The sequence below is a fragment of the Armigeres subalbatus genome, unplaced genomic scaffold (assembly GCF_024139115.2).
Source record: "Armigeres subalbatus isolate Guangzhou_Male unplaced genomic scaffold, GZ_Asu_2 Contig158, whole genome shotgun sequence".
Classification (NCBI taxonomy): Eukaryota; Metazoa; Arthropoda; class Insecta; order Diptera; family Culicidae; genus Armigeres; species Armigeres subalbatus.
The window spans coordinates 385,092-397,437 of record NW_026942372.1 but is presented as its reverse complement, the minus strand read 5'-3'; positions in this window follow the sequence as shown (position 1 = coordinate 397,437).

The following is a 12,346-nucleotide window of genomic DNA, read 5'->3' as shown; positions in this document are numbered from 1 at the left end:
AACACAGGTTAGACAAAAATGGTTGCAGCAACTTGATTGTGACTGAATCTGGTCACAAAAGAGTTGCAGTAACCCATGTGGAACATATGTGCTGCTAGGGCATGTTGTGCATCCGCGAGTACGACTTCGCACTACCGGCGCCCTCATGTGTCGCAGTTGAGCGCTGTTAGTTACTATCAACTCCCCCAAAGCCAACATGTTGTGCATCCGCGAGTACGACTTCGCACTACCGGCGCCCTCATGTGTCGCAGTTGAGCGCTGTTAGTTACTATCAACTCCCCCAAAGCCAACATGTTGTGCATCCGCGAGTACGACTTCGCACTACCGGCGCCCTCATGTGTCGCAGTTGAGCGCTGTTAGTTACTATCAACTCCCCAAAGCCAACATGTTGTGCATCCGCGAGTACGACTTCGCACTACCGGCGCCCTCATGTGTCGCAGTTGAGCGCTGTTAGTTACTATCAACTCCCCAAAGCCAACATGTTGTGCATCCGCGAGTACAGTTTTGCACTGCCTTCTCTAATATGGGTCTTGATTCTGCATCGAAAGTTATTATTGCTCACCTAACATCGTATTCCAACATCCCTGAAAACATATTTAATTTTGGGATACTCGGATCATACAGCCCTGCCGTCCTGATTAGTCACGCTTAGTCGACAACTAAGAAGCTTTCTACTAAAGCAAAATTTGTTTTGGTCTATTTTAGCTAATTGAAACTCAGATTCGCCTACATAGGTCTCAGTATGACAGTTACTATCAACTGTGTGTACAAAAATAGTAAACCAATCGGTTTTACGGTACGACTTCGCACTACCGGCGCCCTCATGTGTCGCAGTTGAGCGCTGTTAGTTACTATCAACTCCCCAAAGCCAACACCCGAGCAACACAGGTTAGACAAAAATGGTTGCAGCAACTTGATTGTGACTGAATCTGGTCACAAAAGAGTTGCAGTAACCCATGTGGAACATATGTGCTGCTAGGGCATGTTGTGCATCCGCGAGTACGACTTCGCACTACCGGCGCCCTCATGTGTCGCAGTTGAGCGCTGTTAGTTACTATCAACTCCCCCAAAGCCAACATGTTGTGCATCCGCGAGTACGACTTCGCACTACCGGCGCCCTCATGTGTCGCAGTTGAGCGCTGTTAGTTACTATCAACTACGCCAAAGCCAACATGTTGTGCATCCGCGAGTACGACTTCGCACTACCGGCGCCCTCATGTGTCGCAGTTGAGCGCTGTTAGTTACTATCCGCCCCCCCGGGGCCAACATGTTGTGCCGGCGCGAGCACGACTTCGCACTACCGGCGCCCTCATGTGTCGCAGTTGAGCGCTGTTAGTTACTATCAACTCCCCCAAAGCCAACATGTTGTGCATCCGCGAGTACGACTTCGCACTACCGGCGCCCTCATGTGTCGCAGTTGAGCGCTGTTAGTTACTATCAACTCCCCCAAAGCCAACGTGTTGTGCATCCGCGCGGTCGCCTTCGCACTACCGGCGCCCTCATGTGTCGCAGTTGAGCGCTGTTAGTTACTATCAACTCCCCAAAGCCAACATGTTGTGCATCCGCGAGTACGACTTCGCACTACCGGCGCCCTCATGTGTCGCAGTTGAGCGCTGTTAGTTACTATCAACTCCCCCAAAGCCAACATGTTGTGCATCCGCGAGTACGACTTCGCACTACCGGCGCCCTCATGTGTCGCAGTTGAGCGCTGTTAGTTACTATCAACTCCCCCAAAGCCAACATGTTGTGCATCCGCGAGTACGACTTCGCACTACCGGCGCCCTCATGTGTCGCAGTTGAGCGCTGTTAGTTACTATCAACTCCCCCAAAGCCAACATGTTGTGCATCCGCGAGTACGACTTCGCACTACCGGCGCCCTCATGTGTCGCAGTTGAGCGCTGTTAGTTACTATCATCCCCCCCCCAGCCAACATGTTGTGCATCCGCGAGTACGACTTCGCACTACCGGCGCCCTCATGTGTCGCAGTTGAGCGCTGTTAGTTACTATCAACTCCCCCAAAGCCAACATGTTGTGCATCCGCGAGTACGACTTCGCACTACCGGCGCCCTCATGTGTCGCAGTTGAGCGCTGTTAGTTACTATCAACTCCCCAAAGCCAACATGTTGTGCATCCGCGAGTACGACTTCGCACTACCGGCGCCCTCATGTGTCGCAGTTGAGCGCTGTTAGTTACTATCAACTCCCCAAAGCCAACATGTTGTGCATCCGCGAGTACGACTTCGCACTACCGGCGCCCTCATGTGTCGCAGTTGAGCGCTGTTAGTTACTATCAACTCCCCAAAGCCAACATGTTGTGCATCCGCGAGTACGACTTCGCACTACCGGCGCCCTCATGTGTCGCAGTTGAGCGCTGTTAGTTACTATCAACTCCCCAAAGCCAACATGTTGTGCATCCGCGAGTACGACTTCGCACTACCGGCGCCCTCATGTGTCGCAGTTGAGCGCTGTTAGTTACTATCAACTCCCCAAAGCCAACATGTTGTGCATCCGCGAGTACGACTTCGCACTACCGGCGCCCTCATGTGTCGCAGTTGAGCGCTGTTAGTTACTATCAACTCCCCAAAGCCAACATGTTGTGCATCCGCGAGTACGACTTCGCACTACCGGCGCCCTCATGTGTCGCAGTTGAGCGCTGTTAGTTACTATCAACTCCCCAAAGCCAACATGTTGTGCATCCGCGAGTACGACTTCGCACTACCGGCGCCCTCATGTGTCGCAGTTGAGCGCTGTTAGTTACTATCAACTCCCCCAAAGCCAACATGTTGTGCATCCGCGAGTACGACTTCGCACTACCGGCGCCCTCATGTGTCGCAGTTGAGCGCTGTTAGTTACTATCAACTCCCCCAAAGCCAACATGTTGTGCATCCGCGAGTACGACTTCGCACTACCGGCGCCCTCATGTGTCGCAGTTGAGCGCTGTTAGTTACTATCAACTCCCCCAAAAGCCAACATGTTGTGCATCCGCGAGTACGACTTCGCACTACCGGCGCCCTCATGTGTCGCAGTTGAGCGCTGTTAGTTACTATCAACTCCCCCAAAGCCAACATGTTGTGCATCCGCGAGTACAGTTTTGCACTGCCTTCTCTAATATGGGTCTTGATTCTGCATCGAAAGTTTCTTATTGCTCACCTAACATCGTATTCCAACATCCCCTGAAAACATATTTAATTTTGGGATACTCGGATCATACAGCCCTGCCGTCCTGATTAGTCACGCTTAGTCGACAACTAAGAAGCTTTCTACTAAAGCAAAAATTTGTTTTGGTCTATTTTAGCTAATTGAAACTCAGATTCGCCTACATAGGTCTCAGTATGACGGTTACTATCAACTGTTTGTACAAAATAGTAAACCAATCGGTTTTTACGGTACGACTTCGCACTACCGGCGCCCTCATGTGTCGCAGTTGAGCGCTGTTAGTTACTATCAACTCCCCAAAGCCAACACCCGAGCAACACAGGTTAGACAAAAATGGTTGCAGCAACTTGATTGTGACTGAATCTGGTCACAAAAGAGTTGCAGTAACCCATGTGGAACATATGTGCTGCTAGGGCATGTTGTGCATCCGCGAGTACGACTTCGCACTACCGGCGCCCTCATGTGTCGCAGTTGAGCGCTGTTAGTTACTATCAACTCCCCCAAAGCCAACATGTTGTGCATCCGCGAGTACGACTTCGCACTACCGGCGCCCTCATGTGTCGCAGTTGAGCGCTGTTAGTTACTATCAACTCCCCCAAAGCCAACATGTTGTGCATCCGCGAGTACGACTTCGCACTACCGGCGCCCTCATGTGTCGCAGTTGAGCGCTGTTAGTTACTATCAACTCCCCCAAAGCCAACATGTTGTGCATCCGCGAGTACAGTTTTGCACTGCCTTCTCTAATATGGGTCTTGATTCTGCATCGAAAGTTTCTTATTGCTCACCTAACATCGTATTCCAACATCCCCTGAAAACATATTTAATTTTGGGATACTCGGATCATACAGCCCTGCCGTCCTGATTAGTCACGCTTAGTCGACAACTAAGAAGCTTTCTACTAAAGCAAAAATTTGTTTTGGTCTATTTTAGCTAATTGAAACTCAGATTCGCCTACATAGGTCTCAGTATGACAGTTACTATCAACTGTGTGTACAAAAATAGTAAACCAATCGGTTTTAAATGCCCCACCCCCTTCCCCCCTCCCATGGCTCTCTCTTGGATTCGAACCAAGAGCATCAACAAAACCGCCAGATTGATGCGTGTACGCTATCCACTCGGTCACGGTTAACTTGAAAGTTATTACTGTTATAAAATGAAGCCTCTCTTGTCTGAAAAGTCAGAAAGTCGGTGAGCGTTGGTTCTGCGCACTCCACCCTCATTCGTGTTAATTGCTTCCGGGTAGTGAGCTACCATGGTCTGCTAGAGTAGAGCGAGTACGCGCAAAATCGATGTTGCAACTCACGCGATGCAAAGTTTATAGTACGATCTTGATGTGCTTGACTACAGGTGTGGGCAAAGATATTTTAGTTACCAGATAAAGATTGTCGCTGTCGTCGCTGTCCGGAACATCTTTTGCTGGCAAGGATATGGAGCTAAATGTCAAAGAAGATAAATCCATACGATTTGACAGCTTGGTACCCAACATGTTCCGGACAGCAGAACAAAGGGAACCGAAGCGACAATCTTTATCTAGTAACTAAAATATCTTTTGCGTGGGCACCCTAAAGTAGTATTTGTTCAACGAAAATTCTTTCTTTTGAGGGAGAAACTCTCAGCTGGGTTGCCGACGATGGCCAAAGGCGACCGAATGTGACGTCACGTCTGGTATACTCAGTACAATTTTTATAACAGACGTGACGTTTCACTACGCCCGCCCACTACATTTTGTTAAGAAAATTATTTTGAGCTTTTTAGTGGAATGTCTTCACTTGTCATAAGACGAGTTTGTACAATCCGTACTTCAAGTACGTGAGTAGTCAAGTACGAGACACTGAAGACGGCCTTACTGTTGAGGTCGAAATACGTATCTGTCAAGATACAATTAAGTGACGGAATTCAATGGGATTGTACAAACTCGTCTTATGGCAAGTGAATGTTTACATTATTTTTTCGACTAATACAGACTTAGAGGACTTTGGCCCACACCTTTACTGAAGCACATCGATATAAGCTCTTACAAGCTGCTTTTCTATTCTAAATATATAAAAATGATTCCTTTGAGGCAATATAACTCCCAAACGGATGTACTTCTCATGAATCGATTTGTATTGAGATCAGCTGTGTTTATATTTATGAAGATTGAACATTTTGCCGGGAAAGTTGGAGTATTATTAGAATACAACGTTTTCATGTGTTCTGGAGAAAGCCATCAAGCTCGAACTTAAATCCATCTATTAGGGGGAATGACGGCTTTGGCAGGTTTTGTGCTATTATTGTCAGGGGGTTTTTTATTATGCTCAAATTTGGCCTAAACATTATTTGCATATCAAAGAAATTGTGGCCAAATTTCATAAAATTTTGTCGACAAAAACCACACTGACAATAATAGTACAAAACCTGCCAAAGCTGTCTTTTCCCCTATTATTATTATTAATTTCTTTATTAAAGTGCTAGCTAGCTAGAGTGCGGCGCTACAATCAACTAAACGATTGAGAATTAGATCTTAGTTCTCAATAAATACATTTAATACTGGTTTCGCACTAAAGCCTTCTTATGTTATTCGGCTATCTTGATGAGCTTTCTATTGTTGATAATTTAAATAACATGTTATTCAGGCCGTAGTGCGAACATAGTATAAAGACATCAAATTATAGTCGTATCACCGCTCATAAAAAAAAATCTACTGGTTCGCTTATTTTTAGTCGCAACGAAAAATATGCGTCAGATAGTCGCCCAAACAACATACCTCCAGAAAAAAGTAACTTTGTTATTTTTGAAGATTTGGTCATTTGGTGTTTGTGTGTGCACAAAGAAATCTCACCCCTTTTTTCGGGCATTTATCCTTAATTATTTAGTCGCAACAAGTTGCATTCGACGAAGAATCCTGCTCCATTGTTTCCTATTTAAAATCAACCACACCATGGGCTCAAAAGTTATGGCAAAAAAATTTTTTTATATGTAAAACCCCGTGCAAAAAAATCCTAATCATTTTTCGGGCACTCCAGTAGTAAACATTTTTAAAAATATTCCTGGAACACCGTAAAAAATGCCAAAAAGTTGTATTACCCCAGTTTCCCCTAAGTCATATAAAAAATCGATCCGATCGCACTATGGGCTCAAGAGTAAAGGCTAGAATATTATTTTATAAGCAAAACTTGTGCAAAAATCTCACTTATTTTTCGGGCAATTAACCTAAGCCGATTTGCTTGCAATAAATTTACATTCGGCAGCAATCTTTACAATGCAAAATTTTCAATTTAAGCGAAGGTGAAAAATAAGTCCCTTTCACCTATTAGTGTTATTAGAGACTTCTCTAACATGTTTATCAATTATTTTGAATAAGAGAGAAATGCATCATCATCAGTAGGTGGTTTAATTAGGGTTTTTTAGATGTTGCTGCCACGTATCATAATGAGCACAATTATGGGCTTCGTGACCGTGTGGTTAGTGACGTCAGTTGTCTAGATGTAAGTGTTCAGTCTGTGCGACATCCGGTGATTCTGTCTTCTGTCTTTATAAACGCATATAGATGTGGATTGATGAAAAAATGGAATATATTCCCATGAAGTGCTACTTGGATCTCTCTAATGTATAACACTTTATGCATTTATTACATAGTGTATTTATTACACGAGAAAGTACCATTACCGCAAGGCGGTTTATTAATTTTGTTTTAGCTTAACTTAACTGTACATGTAAATGGTTGCACTACGATCCAAGTGGTTAGGATTTACCACCTATTCTCAAAGTACACGTTTCAGCAGATAACAAATTGAGATCAATAATGGAGCTGCGGCCAAGTCCTTGCAGTCAGTTGGAAAATGAGAAGAATGTTAGTGTGGATTTATTGTAGCTACTAGAGACCGAGAATACCTCTGCATCTCCACAATTACCACGGAAAGGAAGTTTTGTTAATTGGGCAGGGTAGGTAAACTGAAGCATAGGTCGAGGATTCACCAAGGAAGTGGATATAGTTCGTGCCACTTTAAAAAATAGGAACGAGCCTGGGATCGAACCCACGATCTCCTGCTTGTAAGAGAAAAGCGGCAGTAACTAGACCACCGATAAAAAGTTATTGATTCGCCATACACACACCATAGCAAGCAAAGCATGCATTTGCATGCTTGTGTAATACCTATATTGTGTAGAATCACCCTATAGTCAAAATAAAGATCATAAACCAAATATTGCATATATTAAGATCATAATATTATAAAGAACTAGTCGACCCGGCAGACGTTGTCCTGCATAGTAGGCGAAAGTGCACGTTGAGAACAACCCATGCAAAATTTGCATACAATTCTTAATTATAGTTTTTCACGTTTTGCTCTACCTTATTCGTGTTTTTCGCATTAGGAAATATCATATAAACCCGTCGGAAACGATAACGAACATATCTGCTGAAGGAATGAAGAAAATCCATCCAGCCGTTTTCGAGTTATGCGGATACGAACACAGACCATTTCATTTTTATTAATATAGATAACTTACGACAAATTTACGCCAATTAGCTGTATCATGCCGCCGATGTCCCAGAATTCCAACTGTTCTACGACCATGCTGCCATACTGCTGCCGCTGATAAACGATCCTTTTAAACGAATTGACGTGCACGTGATATGCACTCCGCTAGACAAAACAGAAAATTTTCAATCTTACACTTTGTGAAACTCTCGACGATCAAGAGTGTCAGTCACTTAATCGCACCAACACGCACTATAAAATTCTTTCAAACTTCGGGAAAATTCTTCTGATCGAACTGGCGTGCTAAGCGATAGCACGTTGCAACACACATTTATCACGTAAATATTTTCTCCTGCACAAAGCATAAATCAGCATAAATCTTATTAACACAGCAGGAAAACACTTTTGCACTTCGCATTGGTGCGCCAAGCACCAACATTATTTCTGCTAAATTAAGTAAGTATAACATTTTCCTTATATAACTTAAATAACTCATAGGCATTAGCTGGAACTGATGTGCCAACCAACAGCGATCCACTTTGCGAATAATGCCTGATCACATCACAATACTCCTGAACGAAGGAACGTGCAAATTCACCCTAATTTATAAAGAACAATGAACCAATACGAACTTCAAAACATATTCTCGATAACAAAACACTGAAGAAGTTATCAAGTTTTAACCGAAAAACTAAATTTACACATTTATGGGATTATTAAATTTTTCCATTCACTAGTAAAAGTTGTGTAAATTGTATAATTTATTGGAAATCTCTGGATGAATGTTTGGAGGAATTTCATATAAAATTTCTTAAAGATTTTTTGGTGCAATTCATGAAGAATTTTTTGGAAGAAATCTCTGGGTAGCTTCCGGCGGAATTCCCAAGGGAGTTTGCTAGAGAATTCTTGGGGGAATTGCCGAGAAATTTCTGAAGGAATTTCGAGGAATTTTCTTTAAAAGTTTTGAAATAATTTTCGAAGGATTGTCTGGGTAATTTACGGAGAAATTCCTGAATAAATTTCCGGACGAGTTCTAGGGAAACTTCTGCAGAATCTCTTGGGGGAATATACTTGTGGAATTTAAGGATTATAAATTTCCGGAAGAATGTTCGAAGGAATTCTTTAGCAGGATGTCTTGAGTGAATTGATTAGGTGTTTCTGGAAGAATTTCTGAAAGAATTTCCAAAGAAATACCAGGACTTTGTGTAGAAATTTACGGAGGAAAATTTGGATAAATTTCCAAAAGAAATCTGCGAACATTTTTCGAACAAATTTCCGAAAAGAAAAATTATTTTGAGCTTTTTAGTGGAATGTCTTCACTTGTCATAAGACGAGTTAATACAGTCCCATTGAATTCCACCACTTAATTGTATCTTGACAGATACGTATTTCGACCTCAACAGTAAGGCTGTCTTCAGTGTCTCGTACTTGACTCGACTTCGAGTCGGAGTCTTCTAATTATTTAAATTTATTTAAAATTATTAACGAACTACCAATTCCATCCAATTTATACAGAAATTATACCTTAAATAGAATCCTCAATGGAATTTTCGGAGGAATTCCTAAATCAATTACCGAAGAGATCCTGAAAGAATTCCAGTGGAAACTTCAAAATTTTCCCTGAGAGATCCCGGAAATTTCTCCGGGAGTTCCTGTGGGAATTCGTCCAGGAGTTCCACCGGCAGTTACTCCAAGAATTCCTCCAGGATTTTCTCTGAGAATTATTTAGTTCCTACGGGAGTTCCTCTGAATATCTAGAGAATTTCCTCCGGGAAATCATTCAGGCTTTCTTTCTAGAATTCATTTAGGCTTCTTCAGGAATTTATAAAGAAATTTCTCCAGAAGTTCCTCCGAGAATTTCTCTGGGAGCTCCTCAGGGAATTCTCCGGGAGGTCCTCTGATGATGATGATCCAGCTACATACTCCTACAAAGGTTTCAGCTAGACGAGATTTATCTATTAGATGAATTCTCCAAGATTTTTTCGAGTTCCTCCGGGGGTTCCTCTGAAAATTCTAACGGGAGTTTCTTCACAAATTCTTCCAGGAGTTACTTCGAGAACTCCTCCGAGAGTTCCTCCACCAATTCATCCGGGAGTTTCTCCGGGAGTTCCTGCAGGAAGTCCACCAGGTGTTCCTCGCCAAATTCCTCCAGGAGTTCCACCTGTAGCTTTTCCAGGAAATCATTCAGGCTTTTTTCAGAAAACCATTTAGGCTTTCTTCAGAAAGGAAATTCCTCCCGAGGTTTTTCCGATAGTTTCTCTGGGAGGTCCTATAGGAATTCTTCTAGGAGTTCTTCCTGAAATTCCTCTGGGAGTTTCTCCGGCAGTTCCTTCAGAATTCCACCGGGAGATCCACCGGCATTTTCTCCGAGAATTCTTCCGGAAGTTTCACCGGCAGTTCCTCCGGGTAATTTTGAGGAGGAACTTCCAGAGTAATTTCCGGAGGAATTCAGGAAATTTCCAGAAGAATTCTCGGAGGAACTGCCGGGTGGAACTTCTGGAGGAATTTCTTCAAGAGCTACAGGAAGGATTTCGGAGGAAATTCTGGAGGAATTCCGGAGGATCTCTCGAAAGAACTCCCTGATAAACTTCCGTAAGAATTCCAGGAGGTACTCCTGGAAGAATTCTTAAGGACCTCCTGGAGGAACTCCCAAAGAAATTCTCAGAAGGAACTTCTGGAGGAATTTGTAGATAAATTCCTAAAGAAAGCCTGAATAAAATCCCGGAGGAATTACTGGTGGAACTCCCGGAGGAATTTTCAGAGGAACAGCCGGTGTAAAACTCAAAATTGAATTTCTTGAGGAACTTCCAAAATCCCATTTCCCGTGAAATTCCTGCCAAATATCTTCCAGGAATTTCCTGTGAAGTTCCTGGGGGGATTCCTGGAGGAATTCTTAGAAAACCCCTTGGAGGAGCTTCCGGAGGAACTCCCACAAGCACTTCCGGAGGAATTCCCTGAAATAATTATTGGTGAAGTTCCTGAAGGAATTTCCGGTGTAATATCTGAAGAAATTCCAGGAACAATAGCAGGAGGAAGAGAAATTCCCGGATGGAATCCTGAAAGTATTTGCAGATGAATTGCTGAAGTCCCGGGGGTTTCTTTAGAAGAAAATCCTGGAAGAACTCTTAGAGGAACTCTCAAATTGATTTCCGAATAAAATTCTGTAATAAATTTCGTGTGAAGTCCGGAAAGAATTCCAGGACGATTCCACGGAAAAATTCCCGGAGAAATTCCTAAAGGAATTCCTGGAGAAGTACCTGAAGGAATTCCCAAAAAAATACTTGGACGAATTCCTGGAGAAATTACTAAAGAAATTTCTAGAGGAATTCTTGGATGATATTCTGAAGTAATTGCGAAAAGAATTCCAGAATGAAATCCTAGAGGATTTCGCTATGTAATTTATGTAGGTATTCCTGGAAAAAAAATATGGAAGTTATCCCGGAGGTATTAAAGGAAGAGTGCCTATAGGTACTCCCGAAGAAGTTCCTAGCAGAATTTCCTAAGAATTTTTTTTATAGATTTACAAGTGTAATTATGGAGCGAAGCTGGAGGATTTCCGTCATAAATTTCTGAAGAAACTTCTGGAGGAATTATGGGAGGAAGTTCCGTATGTATTCTTGAAGGAACTCTCGAATGGATTCCTGAAATAAATACCGTAGATTTTTCTGGAAGAATAGCTGAAGAAATGTCTGAGAAGAAAAGAAATCTTCAAGGAATTTCCTTATGAATTTCATAAAAAAAATTTAGTGAAGGGTTTCTATAAAAATTTTAGGAGGAATTACAATTATATGAGAAGGATTTTCGAACAATTTCCAGAGGAATTCGTGGACAACTTTCCGGAGGAATATATGAAGTTCCCGGGGATTTTCTAGAAGGATTTCTTGTAGAAACATATTATTTTATAGGAGGTAGAGAAAAGGAAAATGTCGCATCAAGTATGAAAACCTCAAGGAGAAAATGAGATAACGACAAAGTAGATGACATAAAAAAAACGGTACATGAATTTCTTAGTGAACACCTAGAAAGTCAGAAAACCACTAGATAAGATTTAAAATTAGGTTGGATTATAAATTATGTACGGATCTTCAGATCTGATGAACACTGAATACCATGTTTTGATTCACTTCAAATTTGTTTTATTTTTTAACGAACCATTGTTAATAAATATTCAAAATCTTAGCAATGAAAATATAGGTTACTTGGTTGTTTGCTTGATTTTCGTCAGCTTCAATGCGCTAAATTTAAATGTTTTCAAACCAGACGCGCCCGACGTTGTGACACTGATAATTTAGAACATTTAGTACAACAATGCGTTACGCGTCACACACTATTGCGCTACTATTGTACAATAGCAAAGCACTATTGTAATCCAGCCTTGACCAACTGAGGACAGAAGAGACTATTCGGCAATCCTATGGTCAGCTAGCTAATGGGTTTTCCACAACATAAAAAAAATCACAATCACTTCATGGAATCTTGCATACCCTAATAAGTTTTTGGTTTCGAAGTTCAACCACCTATTTCTGAATATGATTGGATCATGTGCACATGTTTAGGGAAATTCATTTCAGTACCCGTTCAATCTTTTAAACCGTTTAGGGGGGGCGACGAACCCCCGGCCCCCCTCTAGCTACGCCCTTGCAAACATTGAAAAGGAATCTGGGAAATTAGGCACTTTCTGAAAAAAAATACAATATCCGACAAGACGAGCCTTTCATTGTCAGATAA